General features: G+C 41.9%; 1 protein-coding gene and 1 long non-coding RNA gene across 2 annotated transcripts in view; one reads left to right on the top strand and one right to left on the bottom strand.

Annotated features, from left to right (window-relative positions):
• Positions 1-24,329, bottom strand: part of MAML3 (mastermind like transcriptional coactivator 3) — a 387,259-nt gene that overhangs the window by 170,964 nt on the left and 191,966 nt on the right. The window lies entirely within an intron of this gene.
• Positions 19,702-22,491, top strand: LOC123638554. Its single transcript, XR_006735389.1, has 2 exons — positions 19,702-19,997; positions 22,406-22,491. It is a non-coding gene; the product is annotated as an uncharacterized LOC123638554 (long non-coding RNA).

Genomic DNA, 24,329 nt, shown 5'->3' with positions numbered 1-24,329 from the left:
TGGCTGATTAAACAAATGGATAAAGCCATCCTAACTTACGTATCAGTACAACACAGACTTGGTCTTGAGAAAAGTAGTTCAACAACTGTTCCTTGGTCCAGAGCTTAACAGTATTTATATTTATATTTATATTTATATTTATTTACAGATGAAGTCTCACTATGTTCCCAGGCTGGCCTTAAATTCCTAGGCTCAAGCTATCCTCCCACCTCAGCCTCCCAAGTAGCTGGGGCTATAGGTGTGCACCACCACAACAGCATGTACATATTTTCAAAAGTATTTGCCTCTCAAATTCAAAATAAACTTCACATTCATTCTTTAACTATTAGCAAAGAAATGTAATCAGAGATGATTCTACTTTTTTCAATTAAATATTTTTTCTTTTTTTTTTTTTTTGAGACAGAGTCTCACTGTGTTGCCTGGGCTAAAGCGCTGTGGCGTCAGCCTAGCTCACAGCAACCTCAAACTCCTGGGCTCAAGCGATCTACTGCCTCAGCCTCCCGAGTAGCTGGGACTACAGGTGCATACCACCACACCTGGCTAATTTTTTCTATTTTTAATAGAGATGGGGTCTCACTCTTGCTCAGGCTGGTCTCCAACTCCTGAGCTCAAGCAATCCTCCTGCCTTGGCCTCCCAGAGTGTTAGGATTACAGGCGTGAGCCACCGCGCCCGGCCAGAGATGACCCTAAGCAAAACCTCAGAGTAGGCAGAAGTTAGCCTGCCATGACTTTAGAAGGCTCTGAGGAATGAGTGTTTGTTCCCTGAGGCTTAGAAATGTTACTTTGCAGTGATGATCCACAATCTACCTGGCCTCAGAGAGATGCACAGAGGGAAAACCGAGGCACAGAGATGACGGCCACAACATAACTCAGAAGATGAGCAAGAAACGAGTCAGATTCCTGCTGCAGCCCAATGCCCTGTGTGATAAATCACTTTGTCCATAACAGGTTCAGAGTTTGTCAACTTCCTGTTCAAATTGTTGTGCATTGTAAATGTACTGTAAAACTGCAGAGCGAAAGTATGTATTTCAATGGTTTTATCTTTCTTACCTAGCCATCCAGATATTATTTATGCAGTTTCCATTATAATGCTACAGTTAAGTTTGCATAATATTTTCTGTAACTACCTACTTTTGCATGGTTATAGCTCTCTAAAACTCCCCTGGGACATAGTTTTTTTTCACCTTGGTCTCAGTTCAGAAGTAAAATTTTTTTTGTAACAACAAATGATGACTTTCGAGATATTTTTGAAGTTATATGAATGTGAAAGAAAGGAGGATTTTTACTGCAATGAATATTTTGTTACCTTTTGTCCAAACACCACAAATCAAAAAGAGCTGAACAAAAAGGCATCAAGCAAGGCACGGTAATAGATTTCACTGAAGACTGCCCACACTGCCAGATTTAACTAAATTAGGTTTACATTCACATGCTTATCAGTATTTAAAAATACCCTGAGTGTACACCACAGAAAATGTCAGGAACTTGAAAAGCAAAAATATGCATGTGGCGTTTTCCAGATCTCATGAAAGCACAGCAACTAAACAAACTTAATTATGTGATCAGGCAGCAGTTACTTAACCTCTCCGGACCTCCGTTTCCTCAATTATAAAATGAGAGGGTTGGACTACATGATCTCCAAGGTTTGTTCCAGCTCTAAGAGTCTCTGTTTGGACTCTGGATTCAAATCAATAACTTACTTTTAAAACCACCCTGGAAGGCACTGTTAACTCAGATGGGCAGCTGAACTTGGCAGCCAGTAACTGAATGACTGAGATCCTTATTTTACATCAGAAAGCAAGAATTCCTTACACTCTTCTGCAAAGATTTCTTGGCCTTGATAAATTTGAAAGAAAAATTACACTTGAATCCTAATCACCATTATCTTTTATAATACAAAACCTCAGAAAACCAAGTATGCAAATTACATAATTCATTTAAGAGAATTTTTTACTTTTTGATGGCCCACTTGGTGTCAGGTCTTGAGCTGGGTACAGAGGACGCAGAGATGCACAAGACCCCTGATTTCAAAGGCCTCTGTGGCCTGTTGCATGTTTTGACTTTGTTGCTAAGAGTCTGTTAGAAAATGCTTCCCTCATGCATAGGACTTGTCAGGCACAGACAACAATGTTGTAGCCTATTCTGGCATCCACAGCGCGGCTAACTTATGCAACTGTGCTTGGCTCCTCTTCATCTCCACTGTGGAAGATTTTGAGTAAATTGCCTTAAATTACATGAAGCGTTTGAATGGGTCTGTTTGGGTAATTAGTTAATAGACCAGGTTACAAGTAGCAGCTATCTACCTTTTCTGGGTATCCACTACTGCATATATTATCTAGAGCAGGGTTGTGGGCCTGTCACAGGCTTAAGAGTCACAGGGCCCTGGTCCTAGAATCACTTCTGTCACAGCTAAGCTGTGTGTTCGGTGGAAGTCAGTTGACTATGCTATGCCGCCATTTTTGCCCTGGACAAAATCATCTCTAAAGTCCCCTACAGATCTAAAGGCCAAGAATCTTATACTCTCTCTAGGTTAATTTGGGTACAGATGGAAGATGAACTGACTGAGATTTTAGGATTTCTCTTAACTTTATGTAAACCATATGTTTACATACGCTTTTCTAAACTACATAACTACTTCCTAAATTCGGAAGAATGAAAACGTTTGTGTCTATCACTGTCCTATGTATGGTGTAGTAAAACCTGCGTAATTCAATTCCTGCCAATTTTGCTTTTAGCTGTAACTTGGCTAGGGGCCAACCTGATATTTACCCTTATGTACAAAAAAAGGAGCTTACCGTGGAAAAGAATAGGTAATAATAAAGATTATAAGGGGAAAATGGTTAACCTACTTAAGACGGAAATATGTCTCAAAAACTCATGGAGTCAAGAGCTTCAAATTTAAATAAACAATTGATACATATATTATGAATTCTTCTCATATATTTAAGTAGTCCCCCAAGGATGTTTACTTACTAACAATTTGATAGTCTTGCTTGAATTGCAGTTGCTACTTTTAAATATATCACATGCAGTGTCTATTTACTACTATACTTCAATTCAGATTCGTCTCAATTCAGGCAGCTGTTTGCCCAAATTAGTTTAAATTAGGGGAAGTCTATTGTATTCATAAACTTCATCTAAACAGCTGAAATGATGACTATAAAATTTGTCTTAGGTTCGCTGGGACTCTGCAGCTTACTTCTGGTCTGAGGTCCGTAAAGAATGAACATGGGATGATTAATGGCCATTACTGATTTCTTACAGCTGTAACTTATCAGAATATGTATACTCTAATACTGTGCCCACGGTAATTATCTCATTACTATGAAGTGTCACAGAAAGACATTATGCGAAGTACGTGTTGAATCACATTCAGCAATTTCTTTTTATGTTTTAAACCCGGAAGCTTAGGGTTCTCTAACAGTTGGAGCTTTGCGAGGGAGTCTGGGGCTCAGCATGGGAGTCCTGCACTTGGACTGGAGTTCCCTGGCAGAAGTAGAATGAGCTTTGTGACTCTGGTCACTCTTTTAAACTTTTTTGTACATTAATTCCTAATTTGAAAGTACACATATTCATGTCTGACCCCGACTATACTTCATGGAAAGGATTAGTCTATAAAGATTAAGTCTATAAAACAGTTGGTCACCATGAGGAAAGGCATTAAGGAAATTACTCAGCCTACTGCAGTAATGACTTCTCTAACTGCATGAATATTTAACAAACAGGTACACTTAATACTTGACATTTCTAGAGAGCTTTGCATGCAAGCATCTCAACATTGCTGAAACGCATGGCAATAATGATCAAAGATCTGGGAGGCATCAGCTCACTGGCCAGAGGGGTAGAGACAGCATAGCTTTGCTTTTAACGTCATAGTGTTCAAGAGCAGTGGTATAGCCAAATACAGTTGTCCCACACACCTAAAGATACGGCCTTAGAAGTAAGGCAATGTCGACTTGAGAGTCATCCATACATACATATGAGGCTGCCTAGACAATGTAAGCACAAAAATCCCCTAAGAAAAGGAATGCATAGTTGGAAATGGGCCCTGTTAACCACATGAGAGGAGGTAACAAAGCGATAAAGAAACAGTGCCCATGACAGATCAAAATAAAACATCATCAAGAAAGTAGGACAAAACAAAAAAGAATAATTTGTGGTCAGATTTGCAGTGTTAGCTGCAGTTTTGAAATGAGGACTAAGAGACCATTACATTAGTATCAGAGTAATTCCCGGGGAATCAAAGAGACGGTTTCTCTGTCGCCTAGCAGAATTAACATCACCTGGAACTTAGAAATGCAAATTATTGGCCAGTGCCCAGACTTTCTGAGTCAGAAACTCTGAAGGTGGGACCCAGAATGCTGTGGTTTCACAAGCCCTCCAGATGATTGTGATGAATTTGAGAATCCTTGCTCAAGGACAGTGACATCCCTCCAATAGAATGGACTGAGAGGACGGACACGGGCTACATCTGCACTATTCAATACTTTAGTCATTAGCCCGTGTGGCTACTGAGTACTTGACATGTGCCCAGCGCTACTGAGGTACTGGCTTTTTAATTTTATTAGTTTTAATTAAATCTGAAATAGCTACACGCAACCAGTGGCTACTGTATTGGACAGCACGGTTCTAGAATTGTGCTGTAAACAAATGCCAGGTTTTGGGTCAGTGAACCAAAGCAAATGGTGAAGAATGGAGATGCCAGATGTGACTCTCGTTTGGAAAAGCAGGAAGCAAAAAAAGGCATCACAGCTTGTACATCATGAAGTAAAGGCTTTTTCAGGAAAAGAGAGCTCTGAGTGGGTTTGAAAAAGGAAAGTCAGGGAGCAGGATAGGGTGACACTAAGGAAGGAGCGACAAGTGAAAATTTGTGCTGGGAAAGTCTAAGATGTATAACCCAGGCATATGTATGTATGTATATGACTGTGGTAAAATATTGATAACGTAAAATTTACCATCTTGGCCATTTTTAAGTGTACAGTTCAGTAGCACTAAAAACATATCAAATACATTCACATTATTGGACAACTATCCCCACCATCCATCTCCAGAACTCTTTTCACCTTGCAATATTGAAGCTGTCTTCACTAAACTCCCCATCCTCCCACCTCCCTCAGCTTGTGGCAATTAGTATTCCACTTTCTGTTTCTATGAATTTAATACTCTAAGTACCCTGTATAAGTGGAATCATACAGCATCTGTCTTTTAATGACTGGAATATTTCCTTTAGCATAATGTCCTCAAGGTTCATCCATGCTGTTGCATGTCAGAATTTCCTTCCTTTTTACAGCTGAATAATATTCCATGGTATATTACCAGGGTCTAAATGTTTGTGTTCTCGCCAAAATTCATATGTTGAAATCCTAACTCTTGAGGTGATGTTTGTAGAAGGTGGGACCTTTGGGAGGTGATATAAGGGCTCTGCCCTCATGAATGGGATTAGTGCCCTTATATTAATAAAAGAAATCCCAAAGAGCTCCCTCATTCATTCCATCATGTGAGGACACAGCTAGAAGACTGACGTCTGTGCTCCAGGAAGCAGACCCTTAGTAGCCACTGAATCTGCCAGCACCTTGATCTTGGACTTCCCAGCCTCCAGAAATGTAAGAAATAAAGTTCCATTGTGTATAAGCCACTCTATCTGTGGCTTTCTGTTATTGCAGCCCAAATGGACTAAGACATATGTATACACCACATTTTGTTTATCCACTTACCCATTGCACCCACAGTTTGGCTACTGTGAATAATGCTGCTAATGAACGTGGGTATACAAATATCTCTTCTAGACCCTGTTTCAATTCTTTTGGGTATATACCCAGAAGTAGGATTACTGGATCATATGGTAATTGTATTTTTAATTTTTTGAGAAACTGGCATATGGTTTTCTATTGAAGCTGCATCATTTTACATTTCCATCGAGATATTTGTTTGTGAAACAATGAAGAATGCCACCTCAAAGCCATCAAAAGAATGATTAAAAGACAAACATGGGGGAGAGAGATGTTGAGATGAAAGTGGGGGGGTAGGGATGAAGTAGTTTGGCTCTAACAGTCTCCATGTTCTCAATGACCTTGACACAACATTATCACCTCCAAGGAAGAACACTGCTGAGGAGGAAGAAACAAGGGCTTGAGGACAGAAGTGAATGAATATTTTGTAGAGCTCATCCATTGTAAGAGAACAAGGAGACATTCTAGGGGCTCAGAAGCAGAGGTATAACTACTGTTGCAGGTTGAACTGCAACCCACCCAAAGTGATACACTGAAGTCCTAAACCACAGTACCTTGGAACGTGACTCTATTTGGAAACAGAGTCTTTGTAGATGAAATTAGTTAAAATGAGGTCATACTCGAGAACAGTGTGTCCCAAATCCAACATGGCTGGGATCATCATATAAGAAGATGGCCATGTGAAGACATACAGGAGAGTGTCACATAACGACAGAGGCAGAGACTGGAGTGATGCAGCTGTGGGATGCTGACGGACCGCTGGGAATCAACAAGAGGCAAGGAAGGATTCCATGCAGAGTCTCAGAGGAAGCATGGCCCTGCTAACACCTTGATTTCAAACTTCCAGCACCCAGGACTGTGAGACAATGTATTTCTAGCGTCTTAAGCCACCCAGTCTGTGGTACTTTGTTATGGCCCCAGGAATTAATACAGACACAGAGCATGAATCTGCTATAGGCCAAGGTCATCCCATTCCAAGGCCATTTGCAAATTAATGTGCACCCCACCTATGAACAATATGCTTTCTGACACACAACAATAACATAGGTAATAAGTCAATGTAATATATATTTTCAATCATAGTCCTCACCAAAAGGTTTTTCTTTCTGTCTTTTCCAGGCCTAAATGAGGCATGCATATAAACACACTAAATTGTATGCTTGTAAGAACCAAGAGGGGGGAACAATGCCAGTATCTTGGGGCAGAAGTATTTGGAGTAGCTATGTACAAGCAATGCCTTAGTGTTGCCATTACCTAGAACTTCGGGATTGTATTTCACCTACATTTGTCCCCTAATTTTTTTTCCAAGTTATAATCTTAAGTATGGCTCTTACCTCACCTGTAAAAGTCAAAGACCTTTCTAAGTTTTGAAATCTCTACATCTGTCTGCTTTGGCTGACTTTGGTCTTTGTCCTAAGTGCCAATGACTTCTGGAAAACAGTAATACAAATATTTTCCTACTTTTCCACTTGAGTTTCATGGGAAAAAAGTCAGTGTTAATGGTCTGGTGATGAGTGTGAACAGATGAAGCCGTTTAAGAAAAAGCTGTCTGGTTATGAACTCCGGGGTGACTCTCAGAGGCGGATGTGCACTAAAGGGCTAATAGCCAAGGGGCCGTGGAGTGTCAACACTGCCCCTGACTTCAGCGCAAGACAAGGGCTGGATTCTTCATAACATCTCGACAGAGGAGTGTGGAAGGGTAGCGCAGCTACTGCTGACGTAGAAGCAGCGTGGGTTACTCGGTTAAGCAGTATAACCTTGAGCATCTGCCAAGTCAAAATACAAGTCATAAAACAAACACACACACATAAAAGCCTTTCCCTTGCTGCCTACTTGCTCTCTCCCTTTAAAACATTCTTTTGCTTTTGTTAAATTTCACCTACATCCTAGTAAAAAGACGAAGAAAAGAGCTGTGAACTGCAGTTGTCAAGAAAAAACAAATCCAGAGATAACTACATTTAAAAATTTTTTTCTAAGAAAAGTACCCAGTAACAAATTCTTTCCCTCCTCCCTCCCACAGCCCCCCACATTAAAAAAAGAAAAAAAAAAAAAGCATTTAGACTTTGGCTTTTCATGAAAGGCATATAGTAAATGTATCACTGTTCCAAAAATTCCAAAGCCATTTCACAATCATAATGAAATGAGGGAGGAAATGGTTTTGTGAAGGTCTTAAAAACAATCACCCCATGTTGCTGCGTGGAGTATCTTTATAAATTATAAAAGGCTTTGCAAAAATTAGTTCATTCATTCAACAGACACTCACCGAGCATCATTTGTGCACCGGGCCCTGTGTGAGAAGCTCGGGAGCAAAGATGAATAAGACACAGTCTGCCTGGAAGAGCTCACAACAGAGGGAAACCGTTATTATTATTATTCATTATAATGTGGCTGGGCTTCCCATGCCCTGTGCCTACCTCCAGCCCCAGGAACCTTGATTTTAATTCACAAAGAACCATATTGTGGGGAGGAAAAAAAGAGAAAATGACCACAGTAAATCCTGTAAAGGTGGCAGGTCTCTCCAGAAATAGAGCTACGCTGTGAGCTCAGACCTCCTTTAAACGACAGGCAGGCAAAGAAAAGAACACAGCAAAATACCTAACCAAAGCACCAAACCGAACTACAACAAACATCTGGAACGAAATGAGAGAAATTCAAAGTTAATTGAGAGAGAAAATGATGGAGAGGATAAAAATCAATTAAAAAGGAAAACAAATGAAAATAGAGTCAAAAGCATCTTCTTTCTCTCCTTGTCTTGTTCCTCCCAACTGCCCCAGAGTGTCACCTGAAGAAAGACATTACCTTCAGCTCCACTGGAGACTCTGAAGTTTCATAGACAAAGGGATCCAAGAATGGAATTGATAACCCAATTTCCACCTATTTTGGGTTTAGTTCAGATGAGCCAACTCAAATATCAAAACTCAGGTTTTCTGATGTGATTTGATGCCTGCTTAAAACCAGTGGCTGAGAAAAAAGGACATATGCAACAAATCTAAAATCATTCAATGACCTTATGTCCACCAAGAGGCTTATATTTACCAAAAATAGGCATTTGACTCCCATATTACAAAGACATGCAAATGATCGCAGGTTGCAAAATCATTCTGGATAGTTTATTAGTCCACTCTCCCTCGGAGGAGCGAGGGAAGAGGCTTGAGAGCTTGATCAGGAAAATACTACATTTGTCAGTTGGCAACAGCACCTTGTTAACACAGCCTCTTGAATTAACTGCCGTATGAACGTCAGTTCACAGGAAGGGGAAGAAAACCAACCCTCTTTGGAAACAGATTCATGCTGCAAAATTATCCAAGTTAATTTCCTTCAGTTAATTAAGCCAGTTTCCTTATTAGCAAAGGGAGATGACCAAGTCTAGTCTCAATCTAATGACTCACAGAATGATGAGGTTGTCTGGCCCTATCTCTATTTTTAAACCTAACTTTCAGATAGTTTCATAGAACCTGCATAGGCAGAACTTGCCCCACCCAGTATTGAGTTCTGCTTTTCCTACTGCTGAAGCAAGGATTCTCTCGGAAATGTCCGTGGAGATGATGACTGAAATCTACTACCAGCGAAATTACAACTCTGTTTCATCTCAGACATTTGGGTGTGTGTGAACCCAAGGTACCAAGACAGGCACCATCCCTTGTGAGGCGGGGGGCCAAGCAGCGTTAGGGGTTCCTCTGACCCCCTCTGTGACATGGCACCTTGCATGGAGGATGAGGTGCACATAGTCTGACTTCCTGCTTATCTTAAGCAAAATTTGGACAGTGAAGAGAGGAGGTGGAAGGGGACGGGAATTCCTGTGGAATCACTCTAGGATTCAGGTCCAAACCAGAGTAAGCCCAATAGCACAGTTCACCCAAATTTACTGTTACTCAGACCAGCCCCAACAATTTAGGCTCCCTCAAAGCACCAGCAAATAGCAACCTTTGTGTGCGTGTGTGTGCATGTGTGTGTGTGTGTGTGTGTGTGTGTGTGTGTGTGTGTGTGCATCCATTACATGCCAGGCAAATTCAAGGTCTTTTCTCTTAATTCCCACATCAACCATGCAAGGTTAGGTTAATAAACATCATTTATCCAAATGAGGAAACTGGGGCTTTGGGAGATTAAATGCATTGCCCCAGGTCACACAGCGAGTGTGGGGGTGTTGAGATTGGAATTCCAAAGCCCATGCTTCTCCATGCCTCTCCACTTGGGAATGGAATGTGTTCCTCATTTCCAAACTGTTCCACAGCTTGGCTCCTAAGTGAGATGGGAAAAGAGAGAAAAGGCATCCTCAGAACCAGTCTCTCCCCTCAGCGGTTGGCTGGCACATAAGGAAGTTCTATCTGAAAGTGGATGTCCTGTAAGGGCTGTGGTCCTTTCCGATGTTCTCAGAACAGTTCCACAGGTGGCTGAGTTGCTGAGGTATAACTGTATGTTGGCTACTAGCCCAACACCAGCTTAACTCTGAAGAGAACGGTATTGGCAACAGCATGCCCCCCATGTGGGCCACCGTAATGACCACTTTCCAGGGCCATCACTACTGAGGCATCAACACGAGCACACGTTTCCTAGGAAACCAAACCTGCTCCTAAGCTCTGGAATGCTGTGCTCTAGGGGACCACAGCCCAGCACTTAAAGTGCCGAGGACCACAAACTATGTTTCATTGCTGGGGCTGTAAAGACTTGCACTGTGAGGCCACTGCCTTCACCCAGGTCTTTCTGACTCTCTTAATTAATAGCTTTAAATTTCATTTTACTCATGAGTAAGATAGGGCTAATATTGCCTAGGTCAGAAGATGGTTGTAAGGACCAAATGTACTAAGCAAACATATCCACCAATGGTACTTGAAGACTTTTTGTAACTTTCCTCTTCCATTAGTAATTCGATAATAACCTGCAGGGATTTTCAAGTGGGTGTTCTTCATCCTCCTGTAGGATACTGTTATAAAATATAGAGATAATGCAGATATGTATTTTTAGATGACAGAACCAGGTTCCCCAATATTGATACTGCTGACTTTTTAAATGACACTGCTACAGAAAAAATGGATTTTAAGTGCACTGAGAACCCTGAAAAATTGTACCAAGAATTTTGTGGGTATGTATCTTTTTCAGAAGAGAGGGTCCAAAGCTTTTATCAGATTGTCAGTGTGGTCCACAACCCTATAAAAGTTTAAGAACCAGTCTCCTATAGGTTAGCAGTAATAAAATTTGATGGGTAAAATCTTGCATTTAAGATAGGAAAAAGCTGTCTTATAAGCAGCTTTGGTTGCCTGTAAGTTCAAAGCCATGTGCTCTTGGAATTCTAGCTTGTGTTAATAAATACACGTTCTCCAAATCCAGGGAGACATAGGTACGTCCTGCACCGATGGCATCTGGGAGGCTGGCCTCGATTCTCGAGTTCTCACTCTCACGGGCAGCAGTGCAGCAGGACTGCACGATCAGGGCCCCAAAAACCAATCATGACAGAAGGAGGTGAAGGAGCTAAGGATATTTTGCTGGAGAAAGAGAAGAAGTGGGAAGTAGGAATGCCATGGCTTCTCTTTAAATAGTTAATGCTTGCCATGTAGGAAAAGCATTAGATTTGATCTATGTAGCTCCAGAACATGGAACTAAGATCAATGGTTGCAAGTAATGGGGAGAAAGAATTCAGCCTCTATATAAGGAGGAACTTTTAAAAAACGATTAGAGAGATTCAAAATAGAAAGGGCTGCCTTGTGAGGCTAATGAGCTTCCTGTCCCTTGAAGTTTTCATACCAAGACTGCATGTTCATCTGTCAGGGATTTGTAAAGGGGATTCTTTATTGGGTGGAAAGTAGGAGAAAATGACCTCTACGATTCCTTCTAATTCCATGATCTGTCTATTAAGGTTTTATATCTCTTATTAAAATTTATAGTCAAAGACCCATACGCATCTTTTTTTACTTTATAGAATAGACACTTCAGGTGAATCACTTTCTAAAGGAAATAATCACTCTTTTTAAAATCAGTTTTGATTTTTATGTATTTTGTTTTCTTCAAAAGGGGTGCACCTGTGCCCGGGATGCTCTGTGGCCGGCACACGCACCTCCCACCTGTCTCCTTTTCAGAGTCTCTGCTGCCCCGGCCAGAGCTCGCCCCACCCTGCTCCCTTCCCTGGACTCTCCCGCCATCGTCCTGCCAGCCTGGCTTCCCATCTTACCCTTTCTAGCCTATTCTCCATGAGCATCCAGAGTGATCCTCTAAAAACGTTAATTAGATCATGTCTCTGCCTAAAATCCTTCTATAGATTCCCATTTCTCTGAAAGTCGGACTCGTAACTGTGGCTCATTCATACCAGTACTCCCGCCGTCACCACACTCCAGACAGCTGCTCCAGCCTCCCTGGCTGCTCCATCCCTCCTCTGCACCTGCACCTGCCCCTGCCCTTCCCTCCCTGTGCAAGTGCTTCTCCCAGCTCCTCGCTGGGCCGGCTCCTTGTCCTCCTTCAGGTTTCCACTCTCCTCAGAAAGGCTGTCCTGGCCACCCTGTGTCAGTTACCTGCACTCCCCACCTGTCCTCTATCGAACCCCTCTGTTTTACCTTCTTCAAACCACTGAGCACAATTTGTCACCTTCTTGCTTCTTATTTTGCCCTTTGTATTGTCTTCTTCCCCCATGTGAGTGCAGGCTCACTGCAGACAAGGAGGTAATCTGTGCTGTTCACTAATGCGTCTGTCTCCAGTGTCTAGCAGGGGGACTAGCACACGGATGGAGGTCGGTAAGTATTTCTGGAATAAAAGAATGAACGAAGGAGCAATTGCATGAACAAGTCTGTCTAGTACAGATGTTCAGCTCCGGGGCCGTGCGTGACCTTGCTCTTCTCTTAGACTGCAAGCATCAATGCCCACTTGACACCTTCTCCTCCCAGCTAGGAGAGAACTATGCACGCTGCAGGCCCTCAAGAGAATTTTGGATGGACCCCAGGAAGCTCACACATGTAATTTAAAGCCAAAGGTTAGAGAAAACAATCTTTTTCGCTGTAGAGAGAAAGACATTACCCATGCTTCTGAGTTTCCTTATATGCACTGTGGGGTTAAATCCTAAAGAGAAATACTACAGGTCCCCAAATCTAGGATAGTATGTCTTTTTTTTTTTCTGTCTCTCTGAGGGCTCTTAAAAAAATATTCTGGCAGCGAGGAACCAGAGATGCTGGAATGGGTTACTGAGGAGGTGGTAGAATCTCCTTTTCTGGAGATCTTTAAAAATAGAACAGCCATCTGGGATGATTTAGATATGGTCTCCACTGAAGGAGGGGGATGGAGGGGGGATGAAGGATCTCTCTAAGTCCCATCTCATCCTTGATTTTCTGATATTTCACTTTAAAGTTTTATTCATGGCAAAAGCCTGAAAGGAGCTAGGAACTCACTTTTTCTTTTTAACTGAAAGTTAAATCCTATTTTATTTTGAACTGTAATTCTGCTGAATCACTACCCTTCTCTCTTCAAATGGGCAATTTGGATGTCATAACTTTTTTATGTAGAAAGTTGGGATGAAACTTAACAACTTTCATTCCCTCTTTCCTAGAAAGGAAAGTGAAGGATTTAAGATGGAAGAGTTCAGATGTTGGGAAATGACTGCTTGAAAAGTCCAAATCTCTGTGTGGGTCCTGCTTATGCCAGGGAAAAGGACTGAGGGGGAGGCAAAGCACGTGGCCAACAAGCCTTGTGGAACGTGGGACATCCCGGACCAGGGACCTGTTGCAGCTGAACACAGAAGTTAAGTCCTAGGGGTCTAGTTTACTATCAATAACTATTGATTCTTCTTCTTTTTTTTTTTTTGTCTTTTTGATACAATTAAGCTTGGCCAAGTCAACATGTAAACAAGAGGTATATTTTTCTTATATTTGGCTATAAAATTCTAATAATTGAGCTATCTGCTACCTTTGTTCTTCTGACTCTTCCTTGACTATGCAAAGCTGCACAGTCAAAAGAATAATAGATTTTAATACACATAAGGCTGAATTTTACTATTTTTACTATAGAGGCCACACTGTAAAAAGAAAAAAAAAAAAGCCCTGTTAAATTTGTTTTTCAGCAGTATTTTCATGCCATAACTGTTTTTCTAACCTAAATAAACTTGGTTGTGATTATCAGATACATTTATTTTTAAATGTTCATTATAAGCACGACTGTACATAGCAAACTAATGACTAATATGACTTTATTTTTTTTTTCCAAAAGAAACACAAATAGCTTTCCATGACATTAACTTTTTTACCTTTCCGTACGTTAATGACTTTTTTCTTTTTGCCTTTCTGTAAGTTAATGAATAATCCATATTTTAATGGAATATTGTGTTAAGTCAGAACAAAGTGTGACCATAAAGGTCTTCACAAACCATACTTGAAATCTGGTCTTGTATCTTTCTATGGTGTTAATCGAGTACACGTGTTCCCTCACTTGCCTACTGATGCCGGGGCTGGCTGAATGTCGCAGCAACAGCACTTCTGCAGACCTGTGTGTGTACGTCCGTGTGCACTTGTGCTGGGAATGGAACCTGAATGCCAACAGTCCACAAAAAGAAAACGTTAAAGTAAGCGTAACAACTCCCCAAAACAAAAAGGCAAAAAAAAAAAAAGGATACTCTCAAAGAACTTTAATATGAATTAACATTAAGGGGCCTTCATAATACAAAATCCACACATGCTTGTGTTTTGGTTCATCCTGTTGCATAACTATTTGCTAACGTGGCTACCACCCACCTTAATGGATGGAGGATACATATTTTCCCAGGACAGACAGAAACATCTGATCCTTTAACAGAGCAGAATTAAGTGTCTGCAGGGAGGCTGTCATTTCTGCAGAACATGGCTCCAATTCTTCCTCCCATGAGGCCCCGTCCCAGCGCTGGAGTGACCACCTGGGGTGAGTGAGGTGCAGGCGTCCGGCTGGAGCCAGTGCTGCAGCGCAGGGCACAGGAGGAGTCAGTCCCTTGGGGAAAGACTGAACCGGTTAGGGCTCACCTAAGTCAGACCTGAAGAGCGAGGCCCCTGCACACCACTCACACCACCTTCTGTCTGCGTTAGAGTCTTCCTTTGCTCCACTCACCAACAAGGCAGTGGGGAGGAATAACTGAGAACACAGTCCTCCCAAATTCCTCCTCTCTTCTCTCTTCTCCCCATCTGCCCCCTCTCCTCTCCACCTTACTCACTCTGGTTGATCCCAGGGAGCCTCCAGGAGCCCTGGGCAAATTCAGTGGGCCAGTGACACATTCTCCCAGAAATCTAGGTCTGAATCTGGAGCTGGATCCAGCACCCCTCCACACCCAGACTCCAGGGCGGCTCGTGCTTCAGTTCAACCATTTTCCCTTCCCAGCTTCTTGTCAGTTCCCTTCCCTCTCCATCGCCGCCTGGCACATCTGAAAGCTGGTCACTTTGTTATTTGCAAACTACAGTTTTCAGTCTCACTCGCTCTCCGGAGCTGCTCACTATTGCTCCTGTGGGGTTATCTCACAGCCTTCGCTGACAAATTCAGCACCACCACTCCCTCCGTGTAAAAGAAGCGTAGGGAGCTTGCTGGGGCTTGCAAAAAAAAGCCCTTCCTCTGGCACTGCCAATGTTAATGCCGATCTGCGGGGAGATTGCAATTCTAACATAATGAGATATTAATGAGCTTTGCACATGTCCCTAGCCACAACACTTCTCTCCCCATCCCCCCTCCACTCCCTCTTCCGCAAACCTAAAGAGGGTCGGCTCCTTCTCTGACACTACAATCCCTCCGCTTCCCCTGGAGCCCGCCCTCGCCCACTGCAGCGCCCCGGCTGCCCTGCTCACCTTAAGCTGCCAGCACTACAGAGCACCAAATGGGCTGGCACTGCCTTGTTTCCTGGCCTAATGGATGCTTGTTTAAACACTGAAGCTGTTTGCATTGCTGCGGCTCACTGCATGTTAAACACAGTCCTCTGAAACCCTGTGCCAATCCAATAAAGGTATCAGCAGTTCAGTGTGGGGAGGCAATTACTATATGGTCCCAAGTGTGCCTTCTAAGCTCTAGGAAGGAAAATTTGATCGAACAACTAAAAGGAAAATCTGATTCGGCTCAGCATCACGTGGAGGACACAAGGCTTAACTGCAGCCAGGTCTGTGGAGGGCAGAGGGAAATCAATCCACGAGCGAGGGAGAGCAAGTGCACATTGTTAAGAGGGCTTTAAGCCAGCCTGTTAGTAAGACTGGCTCCCGTGTTTGGAGAGACACCGCCTGTCCTCCCCCCCCCTTTCCCTTTTGCTGGCTTGCTTTCTTTTTAATCCCAAGGGGTATACTTATTTATTTTTTAATGACAAACTGCCATCCTTCTTAACACCCTCCACCTTCTCACTCACCTTTAATTCCTTAAGCACTCATATAAAAAAAATGGCTTTTCTTGTGCAAGATCATTACCATATCAAAGGGGAGAGAGAAGGTGCACAAGGAAAAATGATGGAAGGATAATATACAAGCAGAGAGAGGAAGGCAGGCCTGCTTCAGAGAGAACGCAGGGTCCCTAACCTCAAGCTAATGATACCAGTCGATAATGCAATGGATTGGTTTTCTGCCTTAGCTAAGTCTGAAAAATCAGGGGAATTAGACACAAGATTTACATTTATTTCTCACCTGAGACGCAAAAGTTTGGGGAAAGTGAATCCTTTCCTCTGTTTTTCAGTTCTGGACATGTAAAGCTACGGAGCTTAGTGTTTATGTTCCTTCTTTATGTAAAAATCTTCTACTGAAATGGCCCTTCTTCCCCAAAGAAGAGTGAGAAAGCAGCAACGCATGTGGCTGGCAGCACTGAGCAATGCGACCCACAGTGCTCACGGGCGCCATCCATTCACCAGGAACTTTGCCAAATCCCTGACTACTCCCCAAGGTTCCTGGCACAGGAAACATAGCCAAGGCGGAGCCAGAGGGCTGCTGTCAGCACTGGCCAGCAGCAGCCCTATCTAATGGGTGCAAGGATAGAGCTGTCTCTTCCCAGGGTTTCAGGCCAGAGTGTTAGGGGGTTGGGGTCTGAATCTCCTGTGAGTCCCTGCACCCCAGTGCTGAGGAGAGAGGGAGCTCTGCTCATGACAGGACTCCCGAGCACTAAGTAACACAGTGGAAAATATTCACTTCTAACCTATTTACGGGGCCTCTGGACCAGCACACTTTTGAGTCCCTGCAATATTAGAGGGTCCAGCCTTGTATTCTGGACTTGCATTTGTGTTACTTACTACACTGGCTTTAGAAAAACTCCAGCTCCCACACCGCACGCTCCAGGCGCCGGGGGCTCCCCCAGGCAAGCAGCATGGCCCTAACAGCCCTTCCTGCAGGGGGCGTCGCACTCCACCACCTAACTGGGAACAGCCATGACAGCTCGTAGAGGACGGTCTTCAGTGCCCATAACTGTGGATATCAGGTAAAGTGTTGCTGATTTTACATGAGCCACAAATAGTATATTTGGTTCTTGTGTTCTCCTTGGTCTCTTGACTTAATATCCATGGAATAGCCTCATTACCTCAGGCCTGGAGATACGGGTAAATACACTATAAAACCTCTTCTGAGAATGACAATAAATGATTTGCTTGTCTTGCATATTGAGGAATGAAGTATTCTACTAAGTTTTATACATATATATATTAAGGGGTAGTCTTAGTATGTGTGTGTTTGTGTGTATATACACACATATACACTAAGGTTACTACTTTTAATAAAAGTGCCAAAACAATTTTTAAAGATTTTAAGTCTTTGTGATTAAAAGCTTTCTAAAAACATTTGGATGCTTCCAAGGTTTATAAGAAGGTAGATAATTAACTTTTTTTTTTTTTTTTGGTTTGAGACAGGGTCTTACTCTTTAATCTGTCACCCTAGGCTAGATTACAGTGGCACAATCCTAGATCACTACAGCCTCCAACTCCTGGATGCAAGCGATCCTCCTGCCTCAGCGTCTGAGTAGCTGGGATTACAGGTGCATGCTGCCATGCCCAGCTAGTTTAAAAATTTTTTTTTTTTGTACAGACGGAGTCTCCCTATGTTGCCCAGACTGGTCTTGAATTCTTGGGCTCAAGCGATCCTCCCACCTCTGCTTCCTGAAGTGCTAATTAACTTTTTGGATAACTCATAGAGTCGTAAGTTACTAATCCTGGTACTGGTTATAGGTCTGCTGTTTTGTTTCTTTGTCTAGGAAAAAAAAAGGCTAACCACTTGATCACCAGCTACCTTTATTATAAAGGAAGAGAACCTTGCAAAAGATGATAGAGCATTTATGAGACTCATTTATGACCCTGTTTCAAGATACTACCTTGCTATATTTGCAGAGTCTAAACTCTGTAGGAATGTTAGATCTGTTTCTCAGTAATATGTGAACTGTCTCCATCCCCATTCCCCAGAAACAGCACATTTTAATTTCTTTTTTCTTCCTAGTGTTTGACATATCACTATGGAATTAAAAAAGTGATACTGACCCCAAACTTCAGCCTACTCTCTTTTTCTCTCCCCAGACACAGAAACTCACAAAACCCCTGTGCTCCTATAATGTCATTCTAATCCAGAGATATCAACTGAATTATAATAAAATTACAGAAGAAAATTCTATTCCAGTGATGGAGAAGTGTGGTAAAAGAGAATATTTTGTTAATAGCAATTCTAAGATGATCGAAGGAGAGGCAATCACAGATGGATACATGGGTATTCCTCTTTTGATTGCTTTTGTGTGTGTACATTGAGAGGCTATTTTAACTGAAAATACATAAAAAGCTATCTCTGAAATCTTTACCTTTCATACTATTTACATAAAAAACTTTCCTTTTTTCTAATTTGTAACACGTAAAATTTTCTCTCCGTACGTAACAACATGGAGAGAAATTCTGTTATCTCCTCGAATTCTGTTGTCTTGAATCAAGCAATGGCATTCTATCCTTCTCATCAATATGAAATAAAAATCATATCCTATTGTAAAATTGTTAGCTGATTACTGAAACCATTGAAGTCAGGTGCACTGAAGTGTACTTTCATAATCTGGCAAGTTACATTGAATAAGAAGCCAAATGTTCCATTGCTTCACTCCCAACTACTACTTCTCTCAAAGAGGTGTGGGTTCACACTTTGATATCCTACTTGCACACAGATGTAAAAATCTCTTTCTTCCCCTTAGGAAACTAGCATCTTATTATTCCTCTACTACCTTCTCTGGGAAGAGTTACCTTGATCTCATTTCAGTTATTCATTTAGATCACACTTCCTGAGGACCAAAAATTGCTGGAATGCTTTGTTAGGAATAAAACCTGAGACCCCTAAATCTGAGTTACTGATGATTAACAACTGGAGGGACTGTGGTTCAGTGACCTTTTGTTAAGCTTCCCCCCCACACCCGGCATTTAGTAACCCAGATGCCTGATCAGAGAAACATGACTTAGGTTCCTTTAGAAGAATTAGGTCTTCAGAGCAAAAAGTGATTCTGAGTTTATAGCATTAATAAAAGCATAAATAAAATTTTAGGTCCCTAAGCAAAACATTTTAATTAACCACCCCCAGAAATAACCTCAATCTGAATTGTGCAAAGGGGTGAGAAAGGGTCTTCTGTGGGTCCCTGCACTCTTGATAAGATAAAGTGGCCAAAAACCCAAGGAGCTGTCCAAAAACCGAGAGTATAAAAGTAAGTATGAAAGGGTGACAGGAACTGGGGCCAGTGCTGTCACCTTCACTCTCACCACTGATGACATCTCATGTTTGGTGCTCACAGTTGCCTTTCCTTGGAAAGCGTTACCTCTGTGGTTAAGATCAAGTTGACAAGGGGTTTACTATATTCTCTCTATTTTTCTGCATGTCTGAACATTTCTAAAATAAAAAGTTTTTTTTTTTTTTTTTAAAGTATGTGGACTGGTTCTCTGGGAAAGGAGCGTGCACAGACAGCAGAGGAAGTGGATAGTGTATCAGTCCAGCAGTCTTGGGACTGGAAATGCAGAGCACTCAGCAAAGTCCACTGCAAGTAAGAAGGAAGAGCATGATGGAGAAAGCACAGATGCAATGAGGGCAGCCCCCGGTCCCGCTCAGAGCACTTCCCAGGAAGGTCCAGGAAAAGGAGGACACGCCGCTGGCAGCACCATGCTGTCAGGAGAGGATTCAGACAGAGTGGCTTCACTTCAAAATCCAAACATCCCTGTACACAGAAAGCATATGCTCTGGTTTTTATTTTGTTTGTTTGTTTGTTTGTTTTTAGCAGAAGGTAAAGGCTTTTTGCACAGGTTGTCAGACCCACGTACCTAGAAACAAGTGGAAACAAGAAGACATAGGAAACAGTAAGACGCAGAAAGGAGTGGTGAGTAGAAAGAATAAAAAGAGTATTTGACTTTCTTTAAAGGTAGTTTGAATCCTCTTTGGTTAAAGAACGGCCTACAATATTATTACTCATAGCCTCCCTTTAATTTTTTTTTAAATTTTGAACTATTTTTTTGACTCACAGAAAGTTGCAAAAAGGGTACAAAGCTCTTCTTATCCTTTACGCTACTTCCCTTAATGCTAATGTCTTACATAACCATAGTATAATTATCCAGAACAGGAGATTAACATTCATACGATATTATTAATTAAACTACAGCCCTCATTAGAACATCACCATCTTTTCCACGACTCTCATTTTCTGTTTCAGGATCCTGTCCGGGAAGATCCCATAGTGCATTTGGTTGTTACTCCTCCATAGTCTCTTCCACTCTGTAACAATCCCTCAGTCTTTTCTTGCCTTTATTGGCCTCAACATTTTTGAAGAGAACTGATCAAAATGATTTTGTAGACTATCCCTCCGTTTCGGTTTGTCTGATGTTTTTTCATGACTGAAATGAGGTTATGCATTTTTAGTAAGAAGATTACAAAAACGATGTTGTGTCCTTCTCAGTGCATCATGTCAAGGGGTTCCTGGGGTCAATATGTCTTATTATCAGTGATGTCTCCCTTGATCACTTGGTTAGGTTGGTGTGTGCTGAATTTTCCACTGTAAATTACTATTCTTCCCTTTGTAGTAACTAAGTATCTTCAGGGCAATATGCTGAGACTATGCAAATCCTGTTTCTCCTCAAACCACTGCCCACTGTTTGAGCATCCCTCTGTGGATCTTGTCTGCAATGATTATTACTGTGGTATTTGCCTAACAGTGACTCTGTTTTCTATTTTACTTCCATTCATATTATTTGGAATTCTACTTAAGAAAGAGTTATTCCTTCTCCCCTGTTTATTTTTTAAATTATTTATTTATATCATTATGGACTTTTGGATATTATTTTACTCTATGGGTTAAAATCCATTCCTGTCATTATTTTGCTGCTCAAATTCCTCTGGCTTTGGCCACTGGGAACACATTTATATTGACTCTTACGTTCTTTTGACAACCCCATGTCCTCTTTTGGAGCATTTCCTTGCTTACTGGCACTATAAGATGTTCCAGGTTCATTTTGTGTTTGCCCTGCCTGAGCCCTGGAATCAACTGCATCTCCAGTGTGGCTTGGTTCCTTTTATTGGAGAATAGTGTTTAGAAACCAGATATGAGTGCTGAGTGAGCTTATTGCTAATGGGCTGTCATTGCTTCTGGGCCTTCTCAGCAGATAGAGCTTGGTAACATATGTATGTGTACTAACCCATTTGTATACGTACATATGTATTTCTGCATCTAGCTATCTACCTATGTAACTATCAAAACAGGAGTTTATCCTGCCAGTCTGATTCCAATCCTACATCACAGGGTTTATTTTAGCTTTCCCCTTTCCTTAGTGATAACTTTTTTCTCCATCAGTGCAATACCTATAATAGCCTCTATTTAACTTAGAAGATAGTTATGTTTAATAATGTGCTCCAGAGCCATTCATTGACAAGTTTGGAAATGGATTTGTTCATTTAGTAAGTGTTAATTTGGCACACATCATGTTTGAGGCCCTATACTGTGGGTGGAACACAGATGAAACTTAGACCCTGCACTCAGGTAGTTTATGGGCTATCAGGAAACATACAAAAATAATAAAGACAGTAAGGAGTATTGGGAGAAATGAATAAATCACCGTGGGAGTACAGAGGAAGGAGAAATACATTCCTATTGAAAAAATAAGGAAAGGCTTCGTGTTGAAACTGTGGATCTTTAAGGATGGGCAGGATTTGGATCCACAAAGATTAGGGGAAAGCACTCCAGGAAGACGGAACAAAAGTAAGGCAAGGCGTGCAAAGGAAACAGGAAAGCTGTGGGCCTGGGTGGGGAATAGGGCAGGAGGGGAGCGTGTGGCTGGAGCTGGATCCCAGGGCTCAATGTGGTGGATGTGGCCTTTGTTTGGTGGGCCATGGAGATCCCCTAAGAGTTTGTGAGCAGACAATTGACTTTGTCAGGAGTGACGTAGGGGGACTCAGAATGGAGTGGAGATTTGAGGGACAGGGAAGATCTTTGGAGGAGAGAGTTCACTTTGGAAGGTACTGAAATAGTTTAGGGTATCCGAGAGGGTCTGGATTGGGGCAAGGACAGTAGGTATGGAGAGGATGGGATATATATGAGCATAATTGATAATATTTGACAACAAATTTGATGAAGAGAGCAAGCTTTACTTTACACAAAGTATGTCTCCTACCCTAAAGCGTCTCAGTGTATAAAGCTACTAAAATGGTTCCTCAAACAGACATTTGTTCCAGAGAAGTATAGATAATTTTAATCTTCACAAAATAATAAGAAAAAATTATTTAATTATGCTCATCCAGATATGAAAGTGCCCTACAGAAGATAATGGGTCCACTATTTGTCTCTTTGGGACAGTCAAAAGAGTCACATCGAAGGAGAGGCTCGAGAAGATACAAAGAAAACCTCGGGTGACGTAAGAGCATGTGCCACCAGAATATATTTCCAGGCCAAGTTTGTGGACGGGAATTCATACACTGAGTTCACAAACATGTGGAGGAAGACCGTGCACCAAAGGTGAGGGGGAATGGTCCTGCACTTTGAGAAGCTCAGCAGCCACTGCTACAGGAATTTCCAGCCTTGGCCAGTAGGCTGTGTATGTGGAGAGCGATGAGGACAGCTACAGTCACATTTGTAGTCCTCTAAACAAGATGTGGGGGAGAAGAGTTAGAAGGAAGGCAGAGTCCTTGTCGTCTTCTTTCTCCTGGAAGGAACCTCCACATCCAGCAGGACCGACTCTACAATTTGCAGGACCCCTTCATCAAAAATTATAAAGAACCTTTGAAAGGTGACAGCAGAACATTAAACCAAGCCCCAAGTCCCAGGTGTCACACAGCCCCGCTGCTCTGCAGTTCAGCTCTTGCTTCTGGTTCCTCTCCCCTGGCAACCTTGTTTATCCTTCCCCAAACCTCCACTGGGTAAGAGACGCGGTATCAGGAGCAAGTCTATCGTTCTTGCAGTTAAAATTAACCAGCACGCTTCATACACCACTAGAACACAATATAGTTCCCTCTGACATTTCTTCTTATTACTTTGTACCATCTAGAACTGCAGAGACATATTAAAATGCTTTCCATTTCAGGTTATTTTAAGTAATGTTTGATTAGGTTTTTGCTTTAACACAAAATCTGATGTTCCCGGAGGTATCCCATGCCTCCTCTGATTTTTGCTACTGTACAAAAGTTCTGACGCCAGTTTGCTAGGATGGAAGGCGTCCCCTTCCTCAGGAGCCTCTGTCCTCCTGCCCAACACGCCTCACTGTGCCATCTCCTTCAGTAATCCCTCTTTCTGGAAATACTTTCTGGAGTATCAAAAGAACTTTGTAAAAGGACTTTAGAAATAATTTCCTGATTTGCATAATCCTTTGAATAGAGTCTTTGGCTGCCTTTCTCTGCCCAAATGTATGTTAAATAAAAGTCATGTAAATAAAAGTTACTCAATTTTATTTTCTCACAACAGGGACACCAACTTCCTCCTATTCCCAGATTTTCATTGCTCAATTTATACATGGGTTCCTCCGTTGGTTTATAAAATGTTGTTACTTTGATCTTTTTGGACATCTTGGAATTTTTTGGTATCTCCTTCTAATTCAGAGTAACTGGAAATGGAGGGATGTCATCATGTGGGAAGAAAAAATTATGAAATACTTCAAACAAAATGCAGCGTCATGGGCAGCACCTCCAACTAAGGTTAACAAAGCGTTGCTTAGTTAAGGGTGACTTGGAGTCAGTTAAGTGCTTTAATAAATAGATAAGGCTTATTTGTAATTAGCATATTGATTGTTTACATATAAATGAGTGCTTCTAAAGTGCTTGAGGGGAGCAGAAAACAGCTTGTTAAGAGTTTTAAATACCCCCTCACAGATCATTTATCTCAACACTAATAGACGCTGTCTTTAAACCAAGTCTTTGCTAGGCCCAGAAACACCAACCAAAAAGCTCAAATCACGGAATTTCAAATAAGTATAATTTACTAATGATCTTTATTTCTAGAAAAATGTCACCAAAAGTCCCTTTAGAGCGAGTTCACCTGATGGACAATCGAAAAGACAATACGATGCTCACAGAATTAGCTTCACACTCTTTCAGCAGCAGGGCTGCTGTCCCGTATCTCCGTTGTAAGGGGAATGACCAGATTCCACAAGTTTTGTACCTGAGGCTGCCTCCCTTTTGGTCACAACTGATTGGACCAGGGAGAAGCACCGACCCAGGCAAAGCCCATGGTCTC

This window comes from Lemur catta, chromosome 5, assembly GCF_020740605.2.
Source record: "Lemur catta isolate mLemCat1 chromosome 5, mLemCat1.pri, whole genome shotgun sequence".
In the NCBI taxonomy this organism is placed as follows: domain Eukaryota; kingdom Metazoa; phylum Chordata; class Mammalia; order Primates; family Lemuridae; genus Lemur; species Lemur catta.
This window is presented reverse-complemented; position numbering and strand designations above follow the sequence as displayed.